Genomic DNA, 24338 nt, shown 5'->3' with positions numbered 1-24338 from the left:
GGGGCCACTTCAGAAAAGGTATGAGCCCCTGGATCTAGAGAGTTAGCCAAATGATTAAGAAGAAAATTATCTGCCCAGAGAGCCTCCCAATTATGATTAATCTGTAACATGGATTGCCACCTCTAACATCAAAAAGGAAAGAATGGTAATCGTGGTGGGTGATTCCCTTCTGAGGGGAACAGAGGGCCCCATGTCAACCGGACCCACCCCACAGAGAGCTCTGCTGCCTCCCTGGGGCCCAGGTACAGGATAGTCCTGAGGGACTTCCTGGGCTGATTCAGTCCTCTGATTATTATTCACTGTTGAAACTCCAGGCTGGCAGTGATGAGAATGAGAAGAGGAGTGTCAGAACCATTGAAAGGGACTTCAGGCCACAGGGACAAGTGGTTCATAGAACAGGGACACAGGTAGTCTTTTCCTCAGTCCCTCTGGTGGCTGAGAAAAATGGTGAAAGCAATAGGAGAGCTCATATCACCAACAAGTTGCTCAAGGTCTGGAGTCCCTGGCAGAATTTTGGATTCTTTGATCATGGCGCAGCTTTTATGGCACCTGGCCTGCTGGAACCAGATGGGCTCCATCTCTCTGTTCAGGGCAGAAGGTTTTTAGCTGATGAGCTTGCAGAACTTGTTGAGAGGGCTTTAAAGTAGGTTTGAAGAGGGAACAGGATGCAGCTGGGCTGTCTGGAAGCAGGCCCAAGGGTGGTAAGCCTGAGTTAGGGATGAAATCAGCAGCCCAGCTGAGGTGCATGGATACCAGTGCACACAGCATGGGTAACAAACAGCAAGAGCTGGAGGCCATGGTCCAGCAGCAGAGCTGTGATGTCATTGCCATCACAGAAACGTGGTGGGATGCCTCACATGGCTGGAGCACTACACTGGATGGCTACAAGCTCTTCAGGAGAGACAGGAAAGGGAGAAGAGGTGGAGGTGTGGCTTTTTTTTATATTAGAGAGGCTTTGGACACCATGGATATTGAAACTAATGATGATGAAGTGGAATGCCTATGGGTGGGAATTAGGGGGAAGGCCAACAAGGCTGACATCCTACTGGGAGTCTGTTATCATCTACCCAACCAGGAAGAAGTGGTGGACAACTCATTCTACAAACAGCTAGAGGATGTTTCAGGATCATCAGCCCTTGTTCTTGTAGGTGACTTCAACTTGCCAGACATCTGCTGGGAACTTAATACAACAGAAGAAAAAGCAGCCCAGGAAATTTGTAGAGAGTGTGGAGGACAAGTGTTGGTTGCAGCTGGTGGGTGAGCCCACCAGGGGAGGGACTATGTTAGATCTGCTGTTTGCAGATAGAGGTGGGCTGGGGGGACATGTGGTGGCTGGAGGCCGCTTGGGGCACAGTGATCATGAAATGATAGAATTTGTTGCATTGCAAGCTGATCTATTGTCAGCATTAATCAAGTTCTAAGAAGCAGTCCAGCTCAGCTCCATGAACTAGCCTCTGTGTCTGACTGACAGAAGCTCACATGCAGTGGGAACTCTCCTAGGATGCAGACATTGCCTTGGTTCAGAGTCTGGGGGCACACAGATAGACCAATGAGCTGTCTCGGCCCAGGAGATTTGAATGGGCTATAAAAGAACACTCCGGACAATAAACAAGGCTGTTTTTCTGAGGAAACACGAGTGGTCTGTTGTATGTTATGTCTCAGACAGGGGAACACCAATGTATCAAGAATTCTTGGTATTTTGTGAAAACAGGAGGAACATCAAGAAGACTTTTACACATGACTTTCAGAGGGCAGACTTTGGCCTGTTTAGGAGACTTCTTCAGAGAGTTCCTTGGCAAGCAGCCCTTAAAAACCAAGGAGTCCAGGAAAGGTGGGCATGCTTCAAAACAGAGATCTTGAGGGCACAGGAACAGTCTGTCCCTGGGTGCCAAAGGATGAGTCAATGAGGCAAACGCCCAGCCTGGATGGGCAAGGAGGCTTTGGAGGAATTTAGGAATAAAAAGAGGATGTATCATCTTTGGAAGGAGGGTCAAGTCTCTCAGGAAGTTTTTAAAGGAGCTGCTAGAGCACGTAGGAAAAAAAAAAAATTAGGGAGGCCAAAGCTCAGTTTGAAATTTAAATGGCGACTTCTGTAAGGGATAATAAAAAAATGTATTTACAAATATATCACCGATAAAAGGAAGGGTAAGACCAACCTTTGTTCTTTGTTTGATGTGGGAGGGAACTTAGGAAGTGCAGATGAGGACAAGGCAGAGGCGCTGAACACCTTCTTTGCCTCAGTCTTTAGTAGGAAGACGACTTGGCCTCAGGACAAGTGTCCTGCTGGGCTGGTAGATGGTGTCAGGGAGCAGAATGGGCCCCCTGTTAGCCAAGAGGAGGCAGCCAGAGAACTGCTGAGCTGCTTGGATGTTCCTAAATCTATGGGGCCAGATGGGATCCACCCCAGGGTGATGAGGGAGCTGGCAGATGAGCTGCTGAAGCCGCTCTCCATCATTTATCAGCAGTCCTGGCTCACTGGTGAGGATCCAGATGACCGGAAGCTTCCCAATGTGACGCCCATGTACAACAAGGGTGGGAAGGAGGATCCTGGTAATCATAGGCCAGTCAGTCTGACCTCAGTACCCAGTAAGGTGATGGAACAGTTTATACTGAGTGCCATCACACAGCACTTACAGGATGGCCAGGGTATCAGACCCAGCCAGCAGGGGTTCAGGAGGGGTAGGTCGTGTCCGACCAACCTGATCTCCTTTCATGAGCAAGTGACCTGCCTGGTGGATGCAGGAAAGGCTGTGGATGTGTCTATTTGGACTGCAGAAAGGCCTTTGCACTGTCTTCCACAGCACGCTCCTGGAAAAGCTGCAGCCCAGGGCCGGGAGAGGAACACTCTTTGCTGGACTCAGAACTGGCTGGATGGCTGGCCCAGAGAGGGCTGGTGAACGGTGCTGCACCCAGCTGGCAGCCAGTCACCAGTGGTGTCCCTGCGGGCTCTGTGCTGGGGCCAGCTCTGATCAATGGTTTTATTGACAACATGGATGAGGGGATTGAGTCTTTCATTAGCAAATCTGCAGACAACACTAAGCTGGGAGAGTGTGTTGATCTGTTGGAAGGTAGGAGGGCTCTGCAGGGAGACCTGGAATGGTTGGAGCGATGGGCAGAGTCCAGTGGGATGAAGCTCAGTAGGTGCAAGTGCCCAGTGCTGCACTTTGGCCACAAGAAGCACCTGCAGTGTTCTAGGCTGGGGATAGTGTGGCTGGACAGTGGCCAGGCAGAAAGGGACCTGGGGGCACTGGTCACAGCCAGCTGAACATGAGCCAGCAGTGGGCCTGGTGGCTAAGGAGGCCAATGGCTCCTGGCCTGTGTCAGGAACAGTGTGGCCAGCAGGAGCAGGGAGGTCATTCTGTCCCTGTACTTGGCACTGGTGAGGCCGCACCTTGAGTGCTGTGTCCAGTTCTGGGCCATCAGTTTGGGAAGGACATTGAGTCACTCGAGCACATCCAGAGGGGGCAACGAGGATGGTGAGGGGCTGGGAGCACAAGCCCTGGTGAGGAATGACTGAGAGAGCTGGGGGCGTTTACCCTGGAGAAAAGGAGACTCCGAAGTGACCTTATCACTCCACAGCTCCCTGAAGGGTAGTTGTAGTCAGGTGGGGTTGGTTTCTTTCTCCAGACAGCACTGACAGAACCAGAGGACACAGTCTCAAGCTGCATCAAGGGAAATGTAGGTTGGATATTAAGAAAATATTTTCCACAGAAAGAGTGATAAAATTCTGGAATGGCCTGCCAGGGGAGGTGGTGGAGACACCATCCCTGGATGGGTTTAAAAAAGACTGAATGTGTCACTTGGTGCCATGGTTTAGTTGTGGTGTTGGGACATGGGTTGGAGTGGATGATCTTGAAGGTCTCTTCCAACCTGGTCATTCTGTGAATTCTGTATGAATACTGAGCATCTCCAGGGACACAGCCTGACCAGCAATGTCAGCAGGTGAAAAATAAGTTTTGTGAATGGCCCTTTGATGAAGCAAAACATTTACAATCAGGGCAGTCCATTCATAGAGATGGGGGCACACTCTGGGGGTACAGCTAAGGCCATGAGGTCATAGAAGGGCTCAGGGGTCACAGCAGGCTGAGCTCTCAGCAGGCCCTGATGTCACAGAGGTGCCAGAGGTGCCAGAGCCCCGTGGTTGCACAGCAGCACAAGGACCCAGCAGTCAGTCCCTGAGCACAACTGTTGCGGCAGCAGCAGCGGTGGCAGCAGTGGTGCTGACGTTGGGACAGCGGTGTCGGGACAGCGGTAGCAGCAAGAGCTGCGGGACTGGCAGAGGGCAAGGCACCATGGCCCTTGCTCTGCGCTTCCTACTCCTGCTGCTCCTGGCCGTGGCCCTGCCTGCCAGGGCTGCCCAGGCTGCTCCGCTGCAAGCGCGGCGAGCAGGTGAGCCGGCAGCCTGGCTGCCCTTTCCCGGGACAGCGCTCCCTGCTCCCTGGGAAGCGCTGGGGATGGTTTTGCCCAGGGCTTTTGGGAGGGTTTCCTCTGTGGGAGGGAGAGTGTCCCAAGGGGCCCTGGGCAGCCCCATTTCCCTTTCCTCTCCCAGAATGTTACACAGGGCAGGGAAAGAGGCTGGAGAGTGGCCAGGAGCCTGCCCAGAGCTCCCCAGGCCCCTGTGCAGCTTTGGCCATGTCCATTCACAACTGGCTCCCATGGCCTTTCCTTTCCCATTTCCTGTACCCAGCTCCCTGAGGCAGAAGGGGATAAAATGCAGCATGGAAATAGTTATGATCTCTGCTCCCTCTAGATTTGGATGGCAACATAAATTATTTGCAAGTACTGGTGAATGACACTTTAAAGATCTTGGAAAATGCTGGAGGCAAGTTCTGAATTTCTGTTTTATCTGATAGAATAATCAGTGTCAATGTGGCAGGAGCTCATTCATGCCACTTTCCTCAAGGTTCTGTCAGGGTTGAAAGGCTGAAAAATTTGCTCTGCTCCCTTCTGGAGCCCTGAGGGATCCCACAGGATCGCTGTCAGTGGGAGGAAGGAGCATTTAGTTGTCAGTCTTCCTCCCGTGTGCAATGCCAGTGTGTCCTTCCATGTGCTCTGTGCAGCCACAGAGAAGAGCAGAGAGGGAAGGGGTCGGGCCCAGGGCTGTGCCCCGGGGCTGAGCCTTGTGGGCAGCCTGAGGATCTCCTGCAGTGCCACAGCAGCTCTTCTGTCCTGCCTTTCTTTGCAGCTGAACCTGCTGGTGAAGGTGGTGCAGCTTCCCAAGCCACGTCCAGGACAGAGCCTCTGGGAGATGCTGAGGGTAGGTCAAGGCCTTTCCCCTGGGAGAGCTGCCAGCTCAGAGCCCAAAGCTGGGCCAGGGGGGCAGCGCTGCAGGTGCCAGCACAGAACCATGCACGTGTGTGCCCTCGGCATGCGCCATCCCCTCACTGCTGCTGCGGCTCAGTGGTGCCCGTGCAGATCAGCAGAGATGGCAGAAGCTTCTGTGGCTGTTGTGTTACAGGTGTGTCTGCAGGGAGGACTTCTCCAGCTCCTTTGCTGATTCCTACAGAGAAGCCTGCCTCCCATGGCAGGGGTGAGTAGTGTGTCCCTGCTGACCCCACAGGCTGATCCCTGCTTTTGTGGGATCTGTTCCAAGGAAATAGAAATATTCCTCTTAAGGTCCCCTGAGAATGGAGAACAAACCCAGAAGGAACAGTAAGTCCCTGGAGGCATCCAAACACATGGAGAAGATGCTGAGTAATCTGGAATGATGCCGTGGTGGATACATTTCCCTCATGCTTCCCCTGGGACAAAGCAGCCAGGGTTTTGGCTGCACATCTGGACACGCCGTGCCTGGCACAGTGGGAAGGGATCCATGGCAGCCTTTCTGCCCTGCTGCTGCTTTCACGCCCTGCAGGGCTGCTTCCCAGCTTGGCCTGGCTGCGGCTTCTGCCCAGCCTCTTCAGGAAGGCATTTGGCATCAGCTGACAGGCAGCTCAAACTGCACTACAGGCCATGCCCACCCTGAGATCCCCTGCGATTTTGCAGTCTCCAGGCTGATCACTAATGGCGGGTGTATTGATGAAAGTGGGCCCTGTCCTACCTAGGATGTTTATGTCTTTGACAAGAATTGCCTCTTGAAGATGCCGCCTCTCCAGTGGGAATCGGTCTTACCTGATGAGCTGTTGCTTTTCCTTTCTCCACAAGTGGATGGAGAGGCTGTACAGAAGGCGGCGTTTCCCAAAGGAAGCACTGGCTCCATGCCAGCCTCGGCTGCAGGAAGAGAGGCGATGCCAGGCACAGGCATGGGAGGTAATTGCTGTGCCTCTGGACTTGAGACCTGCTACGGTTTGAGCTGCCCTGTCTGCTGCCTGGCAGTGCGGGCACAGCCCAGACAAGACTGGCACAGCCCTGGGGAATTATCCCGAGCAGGCTCAGGGCACTCGATACTGAGCAGTCCTGCTGGGGTCCCTGCGTGGGAGGCAGATCCTGAAACCTAGGAGCGACTGCATTCCCATGGTGGGGAATTGACAGAGGAGGACAGGAAGGCTCCAGTGTGTCCTGAGGGGCCTGCTTATGTCCTTTCCATTCAGGGAGGAATTTCAGGGGGAAGAGGAATAGAGGGAGAGAAGAAATTAGGGAGGGAGGGAGGGAGGGAGGGAGGGAGGGAGGGAGGGAGGGAGGGAGGGAGGGAGGGAGGGAGGGAGGGAGGGAGGGATGATTGTGGCAGTGCCTGCTGCATCTTTTCAATAGTGCTTTAGCAAGAGTTTTAGCTCTGGGAGTGGGAGAGCCCAAATGCACTCCGGGCTGCTCCAGCCACCTCGCCAGGGATGTTACACAGGGCCTGCAAAGAGGATGGGGATTGGCCAGGAGCCTGCCCAGAGCTCCCCAGGCCCCTGTGCAGCTTTGGCCACGTCCATTCACATCTGGCTCCCACAACCTTACCCAACCCACTTGCAGTGCCCTGTTATCTGAGGCAGAGGGGGCCACAACACACCAGGGAAATGGTTCTGATCTGTGCTCCCTTCTAGATCGGGATGGCAAATTGCATTATTTGGATGCCCTTCTGGATGATGGTTTAAGACTCTTGAAGAATGCTGGAGGCAAGTTGTCCCTGTGTCTTTCTTAACAATATCCTGACAGTGCTGCAGGTGCCAGCACAGAACCATGCACGTGTGTGCTCTCGACCTGTGCGATCCCCTCACCGCTCCTGCGGCTCAGTGGTGCCCGTGCAGATCAGCAGAGATGGCAGAAGCTTCTGTGGCTTTTGTGTTACAGGTGTGCCTGCATGGAGGACTTTCCCAGGTCCTTTGGTGGATGTTGCACGCAAGCCCAGCTCCCATCGCAAGGGTGAGTGGTGTGTCCCTGCTGACCCCACAGGCTGAGCCCTGCTTTTGTGGGATCTGTTCCTGGGAAATGGAACTCTGTTGCTCTAAGGTCCTCCGAGGGGAAAGAACAAAGCTACCGGTCACAAGAAACCCCATGAGCCACTCAAAATCACGGGACAAATGGTGAAAGAATTACTGCAAGCCGAACAAGGTGGGTGCATTTCCCTCATGCTTCCCCTGGGACTCAGCAGCCGGGGCCTTTGGCTGCACATCTGGACACGCCGTGCCCGGCACAACGGGAAGGGATCCATGGCAGCCTCGCTGCCCCACTGCTGCTTTCACGCCCTGCAGGGCTGTTTCCCTGCCTGGCCTGGCTGCAGCTTGTGCCCAGCCTCTGCAGGAAGGCATTTGGCATCAGCTGGCAGGCAGCCCAAACTGCACCACGGGCCTGAGATTCCCTGCGATTTTCCAGTCACTGGGTAGAAGAGAAAGGGCACCTGTTCGGAGAAGGGAGGGCCCTGGCCTGCCCAAAAAGTTTATAGGAATTTTCCTGATTCTTACTGATGTCTTTGACAAGCATTCCCTCCTAAAGATGCCACCTCCCCAGTGGGGAACAGCCCCACCTGATCCAGCCATCCCTCTTGCTTTCTCCAGAAGTGGATGGAGAGGCTGGGCAGAAGGCGGCATTTCCCGAAGGAAGCAGTGTTTCCGTGCCAGCCTCTGCTGTAGGATTGGAAGCGATGCCAGGCACAGGCACAGGAGGTAATTGCTGTGCCTTTGGGCCTGGGCCCTGCTGAGATTTGAGCTGCTGTCTCTGCTGCCTGGAAGTGAGGGCACAACCCAGGGGAATTGTCCCGAGCAGGCACAGGGCACTCGGGTACTGAGCAGTCCTGCTGGGGTCCGTCCGTGGGAGACACTTCCCGAAACCTGGGAGTGACTGCACGGGGTGCCCATGGTGGGGAAAGGACAGAGGGGCAGAGCAAGGCTCCAGTGTGTCCTGAGAGGGCTTACCTCTGTGCCCTTGGGCCATGGGAGCTGTCCCAGCAGATTGAGGAAGGGCGGCTGGGAGGACAGGCAGGAGGGAGTTTGTGAGGGATACTTGCAGCACTGCCTGCTGCAGTTCTCCACAGGGATTCAAGGAGCATTTTCCTTGTGTGACTGAGAGAACCCCCACGGGCCCTGGGCTGCTCCAGCCACCTCTCCAGGGATGTTGCACAGGGCCTGCAAAGAGGATAGGGATTGACCATGAGCCTGCCCAGAGCTCCCCAGGCCCCTGAGCAGCTTTGGCCTTGTCCATTCACATCTGGCTCCCATGGCCTTACCTGACCTACATGCAGTGCCCAGTTCCCTGAGGCAGAAGGGGATCCCAGCACATCATGGAAATGGTTCTGATCTTTGCAAACTTCTAGGTTGGGATCAAGACATGGATTATCTGGAAAACCTGCTGGATTATGGCTTGAGACTCATGAGAAATCCTGGAGGCAAGTGCTCAATGTACCTTTCCGGAGAGAATACACAGTGACCAGGTGGTAAGAGCTCATACATTTGCCCTTTCACTTAAGATAATCTGAAGGTTGATGGAATATGGAAAATTTGCTCTGCTCCCTTCTGGAGCCCTGAGGGATCCCACAGGATCACTGTCAGTGGGAGGAAGGAGAATTTAGCTGTCCATCTTCCTCCTGTGTACAATGCCAGTGTGTCCTTCCATGTGCTCTGTGCAGCCACAGAGAAGAGCAGAGAGGGAAGGGGCCGGGCCCAGGGCTGTGCCCCGGGGCTGAGCCTTGTGGGCAGCCTGAGGATCTCCTGCAGTGCCACAGGAGCTCTTCTGTCCTGCCTTTCTTTGCAGCTGAACCTGCTGGTGAAGGTGGTGCAGCTTCCCAAGCCACATCCAGGACGGAGCCTCTGGGAGATGCTGAGGGTAGGTCAAGGCCTTTCCCCTGGGAGAGCTGCCAGCTCAGAGCCCAAAGCTGGGCCAGGGGGGCATTGCTGCAGGTGCCAGCACAGAACCATGCACGTGTGTGCCCTCGCCCTGCGCGATCCCCTCACTGCTCCTGTGGCTCAGGCATGGCAGCTGTTTGGAAACAGGAGAGCCCTGACACTGCCATGAAAGCCTAGACATTTTCTGAAACCTGCCGTTGTCGAGGTGGTCACGACACAAAGCAGGGACCACAAGCAGTTTCAGATGGCAACAGTTTATTATTGAACATGGCTGACCTTTTATACACTCTTTAATTGTTTATGTTTCTTCTATCCTAACTATTGGATACAATAAATCAACATAACATCATTGGTGAAAAGTTACAGTGACTTAACTAACTTTCTAAATATACTTCATGCAGCTGTGAAGTTCTTATCTTTCTTCAGTCTCTCAATTCTCTTGGTCTCCTTGGTTACAGCCTTGGAGAGAGGTCCTTATCAGCTTCTTCTTTCTTCTCAGCTTCTTCTTACTCCTTTAGCTAAGAGGCCCGCTGTTAGCCCCTTCCACAGAAACCTATCCCCATTTTAACGCGCATGACATCCTGAAGATGCCGGCACCCAAATCAGGAACTCTTCCATCTAATCCAACTGTCCTTTTTCCTGTCAGAAGTGATGGACCAAACATCTGTGCAGAAGGAGGCACATCCTGGAGGAAGCATTTTCCCATGGGGAACCCCTGCTGCAGGGAGGAAGGCGATGCCAGACACGGGCACAGGCACAGCAGGTAATTGCAGGGAGCCCTGCCGCCAGCCCAGGGCCAGAGCCAGCCCTGGCTCCCGACTGGGCAGGGGCTGCGCTGGGTCCTGACAGGGCCTGAGCCTGTCCCCTGGGGCTGGGGGAGCTGTCACGGGGCAGGGAGGGCCAGGGCTGGCAGTGGCTGCTCAGGGATGGCTTTGGCCCGTGTCCCTGGCAGCAGCCACTGCCCATGCAGCTGCGCTGGCCCCGGGCTCTCCTCCCGGCCTGCTGGGCTTTGTTGGCTGGCACAGCCTGTGCCCAGGGCCGGCAAGGTGCCTGCAGACCCCAGCTCTGGGGGAAACAGAGAACGTCCTGCCCGTATCCAGCGTGCTGCCAGCTCAGCAGTGCAGCACAGCACGGGCTCACACTCTCCATTGCTCCCACAGATGCAGCCGGCACCACAACACGTCTTCCCCATGCCCAGAAGGGCCTCAGAAGTGTCTTCTATATGGGAACAGGCTGCTGGGCAGGGGTAATGGCAGGCCTGCTACTGTTGGACCTTATTCTCATATTGTGCTGTGTCAGAATCTGGTGTTACTGGAAGAAGAAATGGTGAGTGGTCATCTTTCCCTGAAAGAGCTTCTTTTTAAAGTCTAATGTAGACAGGAACCATTCCCACTGAGGTTGCAGTGGAGTTGTGGCCAGTCCATGGTTCTCCAAATAAGTCTGCTGAGGGTTCTGCTGCTGCCCAGTGCTTCCATTGGCCTCTCAATTGCTGGGCCTTGTCCTGGGGCCCCGCTGAGGCTGCAGCCAGAGCTGGCTCCCACTGAGGCTGCCTGGCCAAGAGCAGCCCCAGGGGCACGGGGCAGAGGCAGAGGGAGGTGGGGAGGAGAAAGAGCAGGGCCGAGATTTCCCTTGAAAGGCAGAGGTGCTCTGGGGCCCGCTCCTGGCCAGGGACCCTGCCCAGAGCCGTGCCCTGCTGGCCGGGGCCTTGAGGGGCAGCTGTCCAGCTGGGCCCAGCTGTGCCAGCAGCTCCAGCCGTGCTGGGGAGCCTTGCCAGCTCTGGGCCCTGCTGTGCACGAGGCTCCCTGTGTGCCACTGGCAGCTGGGGCCTCAGCCACCTCCTCTCTCCACAGGAGCACCTCTGGCACTTCACAAGACCGGCCAAAGGCCTCAGCCATGGAGAACTTGGCCTGTCATCATGCATCTGCGTGCCAGTGTCCATTGTCCCTTCCTGAGGTGCATTACCACCTTATTACTGCAAATACGCCGCAACCACTGCCTAGAACAGAACCACCTCTCCCTGAAGGGACTGGCGTCGCTCTCCATCCAGGACAGGAGGTGCATCCTTCTAGCCACTTCATGGATTGTTGAAAAAGTTATCATTACTTCTAAAATTTTTAAATGTTTATTAAAAACCTTATTAGAAATATAAGAGGACACTGAATAAAGACAATGTTACGGCGCCGGGAGTAGAGGATTTTTTCCACCATGTGCTCATCCACACAATGGAGGTTTCACCTTTTAACTGTTTTGCTCTTATTAATGTTCTGTCCATCGACTCCTTCTTTGATGTCCTGTGGTGGAGTTTACTTCCTTACATCTCGATTGGAGGTCAGGTGCTGCCGTCGTAGCAAGGTGACCCTCTTATATGTCCCAAACTCAGGTAACTCCATGATAACACAACAGGGGGTAAAACATATCTATAAATATATAAAACTTCTCTTAACATATATGCATGATATTTATCCTTTAATTGTGAGAGTCAACTGTCACATTACTCATCTATCACAGGCTTGAGTCCAGCTTCAGCTCAGGTGTCGGTGTGCTACCACCAGCACTGGCGGAGCTGATCGTCTGGGCACAGCCAGGCATGGGCAGGCAGCAGCTGGGCATGGGGCTCATTCGACCAACAGCACCCTCATGTTATCTTTGTCTTTTCTTTTGAAACATTTAGATATGTTTTTCCTTTGTAGCATTGAGAAATGTTTTTCATAGAATACAGACACCAGATATTTGTTCCCCTTTCCTCCAACACTTCTGTATTTGTCCAAGTAGTTTTACAGGCAGGGAAACCTAGAATCTTCTGACACATTGGCAATAAAAAGTAAAATTGCCTTTAATTTTTAATGTTTAGTCTTACACAGCCTGGACAAGACCGGCATAGCTCAGGGGAAATATCCCAAACAGTCTCAGGGCACTCGGGTTCTGAGCAGTCCTGCTGGGGTCCCTCCGTGGGAGACACATCCCAAAACCTGGCAGTGACTGCATGGGGTGCCCATGGTGGGGAAAGGACAGAGGGGGAGAGCAAGGCTCCAGTGTGTCCTTAGTGGGCCTGAGCCTGTCCCCTGGGGCCGGGGGAGCTGTGGCTGGGAGGTAGGGCCAGGGGTGGCAGTGGCTGCTCAGGGATGCCTTTGGCCCGTGTCCCTGGCAGCAGCCACTGCCCAAGCAGCTGCGCTGCCCCCGGGCTCTCCTCCCGGCCTGCTGGGCTTTGTTGGCTGGCACAGCCTGTGCCCAGGGCCGGCAAGGTGCCTGCAGGCCCCAGCTCTGGGGGAAACAGAGAACGTCCTGCCCGTATCCACCATGCTGTCAGCTCAGCAGTGCAGCACAGCACGGGCTCACGCTCCCCATCGCTCCCACAGATGCAGCCGGCACCACAACACGTCTTCCCCATTCTTGGAAGTGTCTTCTGTAAGACTGGCCATAGAGTTCCATCAGGGAGACCTGTACCTGTACCTGTACCTGTCATCAGCCATCCCCAAGCCATGTCCAACATCCCTGCCCCAGCTGCATTATCAGCTTGTTGCTAGGGACATGCTGCCACCACCCAGAACAGGAGTCTCTGTCTCCAAAGGTGCTGGCCCTGGTGTCTGGCCAGGACTGAAGATGGGGCCCCTCTGCCAGGGAAGGGCTTGAGCAACACCTTTGGGCTTCACCTCTGCTCTCTGGCTGGTAGCCGCAGCACTGGCTGAGCTGATTGTCTCGCCACAGCTAGGAGTGCGCAGGCAGCAGCCGGGCATGGGGCTCCTGAGGCACCATGTTTTGTCTTCATTTTCCTTTTTTAGAAATTAGAAATTTTTAAAAATATTCAGACTTTTTTCTTTTTGTAGAAAGAAACCCCCAAATATTTCCCCCCTTTTCCCTTAGCAGTTTAGGGTTTTTCAAAGTAGTTTTAGAATAGGAAAAAATGTAGAACATTTTTACCATTCTAGAATAAACACCAGAATTTAATAGCCAATCTTTACTCCAGGAAGAACTAAGACATCTCAAGACACCTTGTCTACTGGAGAAGCCATTTGCCCTCTGGAGATTTTTACTTAGTCACAACAACCAATGAAAAACCTTTTCCCTGATATTTTTCAGAATATCTGACAAGCTTAGCTCTTAGTCTTCAGCAGCAAACTTTGAGTACAATGCTAATCTGCTGCTGTGCAGGTAGGTCTCTGTTTTGATCTTGGTTTAGGGCACATTTGGGAGATAACCTCCAAAGGCATTCTCTAGGAAACACATTCAAGAGGCCCCTCCCCCAACTAGATTGGGAAAAAGATTTTTTTTTTGTGAAAATGGAAAAAAAACCCTCTTTATTTAATAGGCAAGGAATTCACCATCAGAAAAAATGATGAACAATGTTAAACAATAAAACCTCTCGCCACTTAGAAGAGATGACATGCTCAGAAAGTCACCTTCGTGGGCTATAGCTCTGCTAACTCATTCTCTGGTCAGTCCCTCTGGCACTGGAAATGCTGCAAGCCTGGCCCAGCCCGGTGGGCCACAGCAGTGAGCTGCTGGTGCTCTTCTGGGTTTTCAGTCCAGAGGAGGTTTAAACAGTTCCACAAAAAAAGAAAAACCACAGTCCAGAGAAATTCTCTGCTTTAGCTAGCTAAAACTAACTAAAAATCAAAGTAGAGCTCTATCCTGCTGTCTGTCCTTGCCGCAGACAACACAGTGCAGGAGAAGGATGCAGAGGTGCAAGAGCAGTTTCTGATAACAAACTCCACCATTCTTCTTGTCCCCCCTTCACTCTTGGAACCAGACCTAAAGGTGCAAAACTTATTTCTGGGCTCAACCCACAAATGGGGATACAAGCATCATAAAGTCTTCCCAGGACAGTGTCCCAGCTGCAACTGGGGCTGCAGCTACCTCCTCTCTCAACAGCTGCCCCTCTGCAAGTTCACAAGAACAGCCAAACACCTCAGTCTGGGACACACCTGGCACACACTTCCCATCTCCATGCCCATGCCCGATGTCCCTGTCACAGCTGCATTACCAGCGTGTTGCTGCCGTGCAGATGCTGCCTCCACCCAAACAAGACCCTGTGTCCCTGCAGGTTTTGCTGAGCAATGGCCCTTGGATGAAGCAAAGCAATTACAATCAGTGTAATAGCCTTAATGGGGGATGCGGGACTCCAGGCAGCTCTGCATAATGCACTTTATTACATCCAAGACATTACAGCAGTCCAGGGTCGTGGGTGACAGAGCCTGTGCCTACAGCTGTCAGCTCCAGCTGCAGAAAAGCCTGAAGACCCTTTAGTTTTGCTTACAATGCATTATGTACTTTTCTTTGCTGAGCATCTTAAGAGAGAAGAACCAATCGGTACCTTAACATTTACCTATAAGCTGTCATAACTACTGTAATTACCACATTCATGTTATTGTTCTCCAGTCACTAAAAGTTAGTACATTGCAGTTTAAACTAGAAGTTGTTGAAAATTCTGAGACCTTTTTTCTACTTGCAACGTCACCCATCTTGTTTCCTGTGCTATCTTCATGCTTGCTGAAAGCATCTTCTTCTTTCAGGTGGGTTTATCCTTTGTTCCAGATCATAAAGCCCCCTTCTAACTAACACACCATTTGCCTTCTTAGTTATCCACTAAGAGTAGCTCAGCAATTCTTTTATTCTATATCAAAACTTGCTTCCATCTCTATTTCTTCTTCAGATTCCACATTCAAAAATCTCTCTGCCAAGCACACATAGCTGTGAGACTTTCTTGTCAAACATTCATCCTTCCCAACAAATCAGGGCAGTCCATTGGTACAGATGGGGGCACACTCTGGGGGTACAGCTGAGGCCATGAGGTCACAGCAGGGCTCTGGCGTCACAGCAGGCTGAGCTCTCAGCAGGCCCTGAGGTCACAGAGGTGCCAGAGGTGCCAGAGCCCTGTGGTTGCACAGCAGCACAAGGAGCCAGCAGTCAGTCCCTGAGCACAACTGTTGCGGCAGCAGCGGCGGTGGCAGCAGCGGTGCTGACATTGGGACAGCGGTGTCGGGACAGCGGTGGCAGCAAGAGCTGTGGGACTGGCAGAGGGCAAGGCACCATGGCCTTTGCTCTGCGCCTCCTACTCCTGCTGCTCCTGGCCGTGGCCCTGCCTGACAGGGCTGCCCAGGCTGCTCCGCTGCAAGCGCGGCGAGCAGGTGAGCCGGCAGCCTGGCTGCCCTTTCCTGGGACAGCGCTCCCTGCTCCCTGGGAAGCGCTGGGAATGGTTTTCTCGGTGGGAGGGAGACAGCAGCCATGGGCCCTGTTCTGCTCCACCCACCCCTCCAGGGATGCTGCAGAGGGCCTGCAAAGAGGCTGGAGCGTGGCCAGAAGCCAGCCTCGAGCTCCCCAGGCCCCTGTGCAGTTTTGGCCTTGTCTATTCACATCTAGCTCCCACAGCCTTACCCAACCCGTTCCCTGTTCCCTGAGGCAGGAAGGCGTCCAAGCACACACAGAAATGGTTCTGGTCTTTTCTCCCTTCTAGAATTGAATCGCGAATTACGTGACTTGGAAGTCCTGGTGAATGATATTTTGCATGTCTTGGACAATGCTGGAGGCAAGTTCTGCATTTCCATTTTGACTGGCAGAATAATCCATGTCCATGTGGCAATAGGTCACTCATGGGCCATTTTTGTTAAGGTTAAGTCAGGGTGGAAGGATTCTAAAAACTTTGCCCTGCTCCCTTCTGGAGCCCTGAGGGATCCCACTGGATCACTGTCAGTGGGAGGAAGGAGCATTTAGCTGTCCATCTTCCTCCCATGTGCAATGCCAGTGTGTCCTTCCATGTCCTCTGTGCAGCCACAGAGAAGAGCAGAGAGGGAAGGGGCAGGGCCCAGGGCTGTGCCCCAGGGCTGAGCCTTGTGGGCAGCCTGAGGATCACCTGCAGTGCCACAGGAGCTCTTCTGTCCTGCCTTTCTTTGCAGCTGAACCTGCTGGTGAAGGTGGTGCAGCGTCCCAAGCCACGTCCAGGACGGAGCCTCTGGGAGATGGTGAGGGTAGGTCAAGGCCTTTCCCCTGGGAGAGCTGCCAGCTCAGAGCCCAAAGCTGGGCCAGGGGGGCATCGCTGCAGGTGCCAGCACAGAACCATGCACGTGCCCTCGCCCTGTGTGATCCCCTCACCGCTCCTGCGGCTCAGTGGTGCCCGTGCAGATCAGCAGAGATGGCAGAAGCTTCTGTGGCTGTTGAGTTACAGGTGTGTCTGCAGAGAGGACTTCTCCAGCTCCTTTGCTGATTCCTACAAAGAAGCTTGGCTCCCATGGCAGGGGTGAGTAGTGTGTCCCTGCTGACCCCACAGGCTGAGCCCTGCTTTTGTGGGATCCATTCCTGGGAAATGGAACTCTGTTGCTCTAAGGTCCTCTGAGGGGAAAGAACAAAGGCAAAGGACACCAGAAACCCCATGATCCATCCGAAAATATGAGGCAAATGCTGAAGGAAATGCAGCAGGCAGGAGACGGTGGGTGCATTTTCCTCAGGCTTCGCCTGGGTCTCAGCAGACAGGGGCTTTGACTGCACATCTGGACACGCCGTGGCCGGCCCAGCAGGAAGGCATCCATGGCAGCCTCGCTGCCCCGCTGCTGCTGCTGCTGCTTTCATGCCCTGCAGGGCTGTTTCCCAGCCTGACCTGGCTGCAGCTTCTGCCCAGCCCCTACAGGAAGGCATTTGGCATCAACTGACAGGCAGCCCAGTTACACCACAGGCCTGAGATCCCCTGCAATTTCCAGTTGCTGGGTAGAATAGAAAGGGCACCAGATTGGAGAAGGGAGGGCCCTGGCCTACCCAAAAGGTTTATAGGGATTTCCTGATTTCTAGCCATGTCTTTAACAAGCATTCCCTCCTGAAGGCCTCACCTCCCCAGTGGGGAACAGCCCCACCTGATCCAGCTGTCCCTCTTCCTTTCTCCAGAAGTGGATGGAGAGGCTGGGCAGAAGGCGGCGTTTCCCGGAGGAAGCAGTGGTTCTGTGCCAGCCTCTGCTGCAGGAAGAGAGGCGATGCCAGGCCCAGGCCCAGGAGGTAATTGCTGTGCCTCTGGGCCTGAGCCCTGCTGAGGCTTGAGCTGCCCCTCTCTGCTGTCTGGGAGTGCAGGGAAGCCCAGACAAGACTGGCACAGCCCAGGGGAACTATCCTGAGCAGGCTCAGGGCACTCGGGTACTGAGCCGTCCTGCTGGGGTCCCTCCGTGGGAGACATGTCCTGAAACCTGGGAGCGACTGCACGGAGTGCCCATGGTGGGGAAAGGACAGAGAGGGAGAGCAAGGTTCCAGTGTGTCCTGAGAGGGCTTGACTATGTGCCCTTGGGCTGTGGGATTAGTGCCAGGGGAAAAGAGGTATGGAGAGACAGAAGAAGATTGAAAGGGAGGGAGACAAGGGCAGGAGGGATGGAGGGATAGAGGGTAAGTTGTGGCACTGCCTGCTGCAGTTTTCCCCAGTGCTTTAGCAAGAGTTTCAGGTGTGGGAGTGGGAGAGAGACCCAGGGCCCTGGGCTGCTCCAGCAGCCCCTCCAGGGATGTTGCAAAGGGCATGGAAAGAGGCACCAGGAGCCAGCCCAGAGTTCCTAACGCCCCTGTGCAGCTTTGGCCATGTCCATTCACATCTGGCTCCCACGGCCTTACACGACCCCCTTGCAGTGCCCGGTTCCCTGAGGCAGAAGGGGATCCCAGCACACCCTGAAAAATGTTCTCAATCTGTGCTCCGATCTAGATGTGGTTGCTTGGAAGGCTTCTCCATCAGCTTGGCTGCATAAAGTTTTGAAGCCCTTGGAGTCTCCTGCAGGTATGTTCTCAGTGTGCCACCAAGGAAGAATTGTTGACAGCCTGTCAGGAACCAGGTGACAGAAGATTCTGTGGCTCTTGTGTTACAGATGTGTCTGCAGGGAGGACTTTTCCTGCTCCTTTGCTGATTCCTACAAAGAAGACTGGTTCCCATGGCAGGGGTGAGTAGTGTGCTCCTGCTGACCCCAAAGGCTGAGCCCTGCTTTTGTGGGATCCATTCCCGGGAAACGGAACTACTTTCTCTTAAGGTCCTCTGAGAGGGAAGAGCAAAGGCAAACGACAGAAGAAACCCCACGAGCCAAACAACATCCTGAAACACATCGTGACAGAACTGCAGAAAGGGCATGGTGAGAGCATTTTCATTTCCCTCATACTTCCCCTGGGACTCAGCAGCCAGGGCTTTGGGTGCACATCTGGAAATGCCGTGCCCGGCACAGCGGGAAGGGATCCATGGCAGCCTCGCTGCCCCGCTGCTGCTTTCACACCCTGCAGGGCTGTTTCCCAGCCTGGCCTGGCTGCAGCTTCTGCCCAGCCCCTGCAGGAAGGCATTTGGCATCAGCTGACTGGCTGCCCAAACTGCATCACTGGCCTGAAATCCTCTGCAATTTCCCAATTCCCAGTCCCATCCGGAGTGGTGGCTGCTTGGAGGAGGGAGGGCCATAGCCAGCCCCAGGGCACTGGAGGGATCAGGATTTTCCTGATCCTTATCCATGACTTCGACATGTGTTGCCTCCTGAAGAGGCCACCTCCCCTGTGCATAATGATTCCATCTGATCCAGCTGTGCCTCTTCCTTTCTCAAGGGATGGACAGAGAGGCTCTGTGGAAGGTGGCATTTCCTGAAGGAAGGGAAGAGATGCCAGGCACAGTCCCAGAAGGTAATTGCTGTGCCTCTGGGCCTGAGCCCTGCTGAGGCTTGAGCTGCCCTCTCTGCTGTTTGGCAGTGCGGGCACAGCCTGGACTAGAGCGGCACAGCCCAGGGGAATTATCGCGAGCAGGCTCAGGGCACTCGGGTACTGAGCAGTCCTGCTGGGGTCCCTCCATGGGAGACATGTCCTGAAAACTGGAAGTGAGTGCATGGGGTGCCCATGGTGAGGAAAGGACAGAGGGGGGCAGCAAGGCTCCAGTGTGTCCTGAGAGAGCCTGGATATGTGCCCTTGGGCTGTGGGAGCTGTTCCATGGGCAGGTGGGCAAGCAGGAGGGAGGGACAGAGGTTGCGAGGGATAGTTGTGGCACTGCCTGCCACAACTGCAGTTTCCCCAAGCATTTAGTGAGGGGTTCCTGTGTGGGAATGAGGGAGGCCCAGGGCCCTGGGCTGCTCCAGCAGCCCCTCCAGGGATGTTGCAAAAGGCATGGAGAGTGTGTGGAGAGTGAACAGGAGCCACAGGCTCCCACAGTCTTACCCAACCCCCTTGCAGTGCCCAGTTCCTTAAGGCAGAAAGGTATCCCAGCACACCATGGAAATGGTTATGATCTCTGCTCCCTTTTAGATTGGGATCACAGCTTAGATTACTTGGAAACACTGGTGAATGGTGGTTTGAAGACCTTGCCAGATTTTGGAGGCAAGTTCTCAATGTACATTTCCTGACAGAATAATCAGTGTCAATGTGGCAAGAGCTCAGTCAAGTGGCATTTCCCTTAAGTTCCTCTGAAGGTTGATCAGTTCAGGAAGTCTTGCCCTGCTCCATTCTGGAGCTCTGAAGGATCCCACAGGATTGCTGTCGGTGGGAGCATTTATCTGTCCATCTTCCTCTCGTGTGCAATGCCAGTGTGTCCTTCCGTGTGCTCTGTTGCAGCCACCGAGAAGGGCAGAGAGTGAAGGGGCCGGGCCCAGGGCTGTGCCCCGGGGCTGAGCCTTTGGCAGCTCCTTTGCCTACCCCAGGGAGCCTGAGCTGCTCCTGCTGCCACTGCCAAGCCCTGGCCCTGCCCGGGGCTGGCTTTAGAGCTGCTGGCAGCTCCAGGGAGTCCTTTCCTGCCCTGACTGCCCTGCAAGGGGCTCCTTCCATCCCAGTGTGGGGCCACTGCAGGCACGAGGTCCCCCTGCTCCTGAGTGGGAGGCAGAGCTGAGGGAGTGCCTTGGAGGGCACCAGTCACCCAAGTGCCCTCACTGCCACTCGGGCCTGAAGGAGAATCTTCAACAGTGTCACAGGAGCTCTTCTCCCCTGCCTTTCTTTGCAGCTAACCCGGTTGGTGAAAGTGATCTGGCTTCCCAACCCACGTTCAGGAATGAGCCTCTGGGAGATGCTGAGGGTAGGTCAAGGCCTTTCCCCTGGGAGAACTGGTGGCTCAAGACCCCAAAGCTTGGCCAAGGAGGCAGCGCTGCAGGTGCCAGCACAGACCCATGCACATGTGTGCCCTTGCCCTGCACAATCCCCTCATGATTTCTGCTCAGCGCTGGCAGCTCTCTGGGGAAGGGAGGACCCTGGCCAAGCCACAAAAGCCCAGATGTTTTGTGAATCTTTGCCCCATTTTTGATAATCATGCTGCCCTGAAGATGCCAGCAAAGAAAGGGGGAACTGTTCCATCTGATCCAACTGTCCTTTTTTGTTTCTCAAGTGATAGACCAAAAGGCAGGGCTGAAGCAGGTGTTTCCCCAAGGAAGCAGTGGCTCATTGGCAGCCCCTGCTGCAGGAAGGAAGGCGATGCCAGACACGGGCACAGGCACAGCAGGTAATTGCTGTGCGGGACTCAGGCCTGGCCGGGGCTGTGTGGCAGCAGCTCTTCCCCTAGGGCCTGCCCTTGCCCGGCCCGGCAGCAGCCAAAGCTGGAGGCGCCTCGGCTTCCAGGCCTCTGGAGCTGGTTCAGAGCCCCGGGGAAACGGGACTGGTGCAGCAACGTCCCTGGCGCTGCAGCTGCTGCGGAGCTGGCCCTGAGTGCCCAGAGGCCCAAGGCACAGGAGCAGCCCCGAGCGGGAGCCCTGCCGCCAGCCCAGGGCCAGAGCCAGCCCTGGCTCCCGACTGGGCAGGGGCTGCGCTGGGTCCTGACAGGGCCTGAGCCTGTCCCCTGGGGCTGGGGGAGCTGTCACAGGGCAGGGAGGGCCAGGGGTGGCAGTGGCTGCTCAGGGATGGCTTTGGCCCGTGTCCCTGGCAGCAGCCACTGCCCAAGCAGCTGCGCTGCCCCCGGGCTCTCCTCCCGGCCTGCTGGGCTTTGTTGGCTGGCACAGCCTGTGCCAAGGGCCGGCACGGTGCCTGCAGGCCCCAGCTCTGGGGGAAACAGAGAACGTCCTGCCCGTATCCACCATGCTGCCAGCTCAGCAGTGCAGCACAGCACGAGCTCATGATCCCCATTGCTCCCAAAGATGCAGCCAGCACCACAACACGTGTTCCCAATGCCCAGAAGGGCCTCGTAAGGGGCTTCTATATGGGAACAGGCTGCTGGGCAGGTTTAATGGCAGGCCTGCTTTGTCTGGCATTTATCTGCATCTTATGCTGTGTCCAAATTCATTATTACTGGAAGAGAAAATGGTGAGTGTTTTCTTCATCTTCCCCTGAAAGAGTTTCTTATGAAAATCTAATGCAGACAGCATTCGCAGGGAGGCCGCCATGGAGTTGTGGCCAGTCCATGATTGTCCAAATAACTCTGCTGAGGGTTCTGCTGCTGCCCAGTGCTTCCATTGGCCTCTCAATTGCTGGGCCTTGTCCTGGGGGCCCCGCTGGGGCTGCAGCCAGTGCTGGTTCCCACTGAGGCTGCCTGGCCAAGAGCAGCCCCAGGGGCACGGGGCAGAGGCAGAGCAAGATGGGGAGGAGAAAGAGCAGGGCTGAGATTGCCCTTGAAAGGCAGAGGCGCTGTGGGGCCCGCTCCTGGCCAGGGACCCTGCCCAGAGCCGTGCCCTGCTGGCCGGGGCCTTGAGGGGCAGCTGTCCAGCTGGGCCCAGCTGTGCCAGCAGCTCCAGCCATGCTGGGGAGCCTTGCCAGCTCTGGGCCCTGCTGTGCAGGAGGGTCCCTGCGTGCCACTGGCAGCTGGGGCCTCAGCCACCTCCTCTCTCCACAGGTGCTCCTGTGCATCTTCAGCAGATGGGCCTAACAACACAGGCAGCGGGAACTTGATAGTTTATCCCAGCTCTCCACTTCTGCCCATATCTGCCCTGCCGTGGCTGCAGCAGCGTCATGAGGCCATTCCAAAACCCATCCTTCCAGGAGACCCTCTTCCCCTGAGCCCCCTGGTCCTGTTCCCCGGCCAGGACTGAAGGTGGGCATCCCCTGTCCGCCAGGGCAGGGCTTGGCCCATATTTCATATTTAAATAAAATAATAAAGTTTTCACAACTATATCCGGGTGGTAGCACCAGCAAAGCCCACCCGGCAGCAGCAGTGGCTGAGCTCCATGCCCAGGAGCAGCCGTGGATGCCCACGGTGTGGGCAGGCAGGAGCCAGGCAGGGGCTGCTGTGCCCAGCGGCGGGGCCCCGAGGGGATGGGGGAGCCCATGCTGAGCATCCCTGGGCTGAGGGCACATTTGCTTCTGTGGGATCATCTGGGCCTGGACCTGAAGAGGCAGAAAGGGATATTTTGGGGTCCCTGCTGAGGGGTGCAGGGATCCCTCATGAGGCACAAAGGAGTATTGATGGCCTCTCCTAAGGTGTGCAGGGATCCCTCATGCGTTGGGCAGCAGGGTTAAATTTGAGGGGTTTTTTACTCTTCTCAGCACAGCACAGGGCCATTTGGCCGAGGTTTTGCCAAGCTGGGAGAAAGCCTCTTGCAAAAGCTTGGGCCCAGCCTGTGGGCAGAGCGGGCGGGCGCAGCCCATCCCCTGGGCCAGGCCGGGCTGCTCGGGCCGGGCCGGGCCGGGCCAGGCTCGGGCCCCGGCAGGGAAGGGCCGCGGCCCTGGGCTCTGCTGAGGCTGCTGAGCTCCGGCCTGCCCTGTGCTGCAGCCCAACACATTGACAGCCATGGCCGTGCCCTGGGCCACCGCAGGCACCCGGGGCTACAGCTGAGGCTGCGCCTTCTCCCACTGAAGGGAGGCTGGCTCTGTTCCCTCGCAGGGCACAGCTTAGCTCCCAGCACCTTTGTGAACCTGCCTGCTGGGCAAGTGCTGGGAGCCAGAGAGTTCCAACCCTTCTCACTGGGAAGTGTGTCTGGTGGTGTGGGGATTTTAAATTTTTTTTCCCTCTAAATTTGTGTCCTGGGAGAGGGTTAAGTTTGCTTGCTCTCAGTAGGGCGCTTTTCTTCTTGGCAGTCAGTGGGGTTTCAATGCAGCCACGGTTTAAGGAGGATGTCTGGCCGCTTGGGCTGTGGTTGTGGGACACCTTGGCTTCATCCTTCCTTTGGCTGTGATTTGCACTGGTGCTTGTGCAGGCATTTTACAGTAAGTGGCTTCAGTTCGTTCCTCTTGCTGCCAAAAACTGAGAATAAACCCCTTTAACCTCTTTAGTATTAAGAGGCAGGCCTTACATTCTTGACTTGCTGGATGCACAGGCCATTGGCATCACAGGGCCTTCTTGGTGGGGTCTTCAGATACCCTGGTGGTCACTGAAGAAGGAAGCTGATTTTTCTGGGAAAAAGATTGTTTCCCATGTGTGGAAAAGAATAACCTCTCACTTCCCCATCCCTTTCTATATAAAGTGATACAAGCATGTGCATTCATCTATCTCTGTCTGCCTTGCCAATCCATTTATCTATCTATCTATCTATCTATCTATCTATCTATCTATCTATCTATCTATCATCTATCTTACTAATTTATTGTGGTGCATTTTATTCAAATGGTATGCTCTATCTTGAAAATGTACCCCTCAGAAATGTATGGTTTATTCCAAGCTGTGTTCCTCCCCTGAAGTCCCTTGAATCTGCAATCCCATTGACCCAAATCTTATTTCGCACCCACTTTGAATTTCCCTCTTAAGCTGTACGAGGAAGACCAGATTCTCTCATGGCCCATCTCTCCCCTAGGCTCCCCCTCTCTCCCTCTCCCTTTCCCTTTCCCCCTTCTCCCTCTGAAACCATGTTACTCCCGGGGCTGGGTCCCCCAATAAACCCTCATCTAATCAGCACCCTCAGAAGCCGTGTGGAGTCTCCTTGCGTGCCTGCTGCTGCCAGCGAACTCACAGCCCAGGGGGCCCTCTGGGGACTCCCCAGGGAGCTCCCTTCCAAGGAACTGCTACAATCTATGAAATATTTCTATGCATGATATTTTGTTTATTCGTACATTATGACACATCTCTTGAGAGCTGGAAAAGAATACCATCCATCTTTGATATAACAAAGCTTGGGTGGAGGAGCAAACCTGAACTGTGATTTCCTTCTTGCTAGACATATGCTGGCTTGTTTAGATTGACTTTGAACTGAAATCCTGCAAAGCTGGAAAATGACTGGTGGCCATCACTCTGATTTCCGTAAAAGCCCTTTTTTCATTTTAATTTTTTTTTCATCTATGATGGCTGGTAAATACCTGTCTTCCTTAAGCTATATG

At 54.7% G+C, this 24338-nt stretch overlaps 2 long non-coding RNA genes across 2 annotated transcripts; both read left to right on the top strand.

The window, feature by feature from the left end:
* Nucleotides 1-8695: 8695 nt before the first annotated feature.
* On the top strand, nt 8696-9965 carry LOC135307083 (uncharacterized). The gene is made up of 3 exons (XR_010367816.1): nt 8696-8794; nt 9112-9183; nt 9850-9965. It is a non-coding gene; the product is annotated as an uncharacterized LOC135307083 (long non-coding RNA).
* An 8057-nt stretch (nt 9966-18022) lies between these two features.
* Nucleotides 18023-18816, top strand: LOC135307425 (uncharacterized). Its single transcript, XR_010368144.1, has 3 exons — nt 18023-18097; nt 18185-18283; nt 18738-18816. It is a non-coding gene; the product is annotated as an uncharacterized LOC135307425 (long non-coding RNA).
* Nucleotides 18817-24338: the final 5522 nt, after the last annotated feature.

The sequence above is a fragment of the Passer domesticus genome, chromosome 9 (assembly GCF_036417665.1).
Source record: "Passer domesticus isolate bPasDom1 chromosome 9, bPasDom1.hap1, whole genome shotgun sequence".
In the NCBI taxonomy this organism is placed as follows: Eukaryota; Metazoa; Chordata; class Aves; order Passeriformes; family Passeridae; genus Passer; species Passer domesticus.
This window is presented reverse-complemented; position numbering and strand designations above follow the sequence as displayed.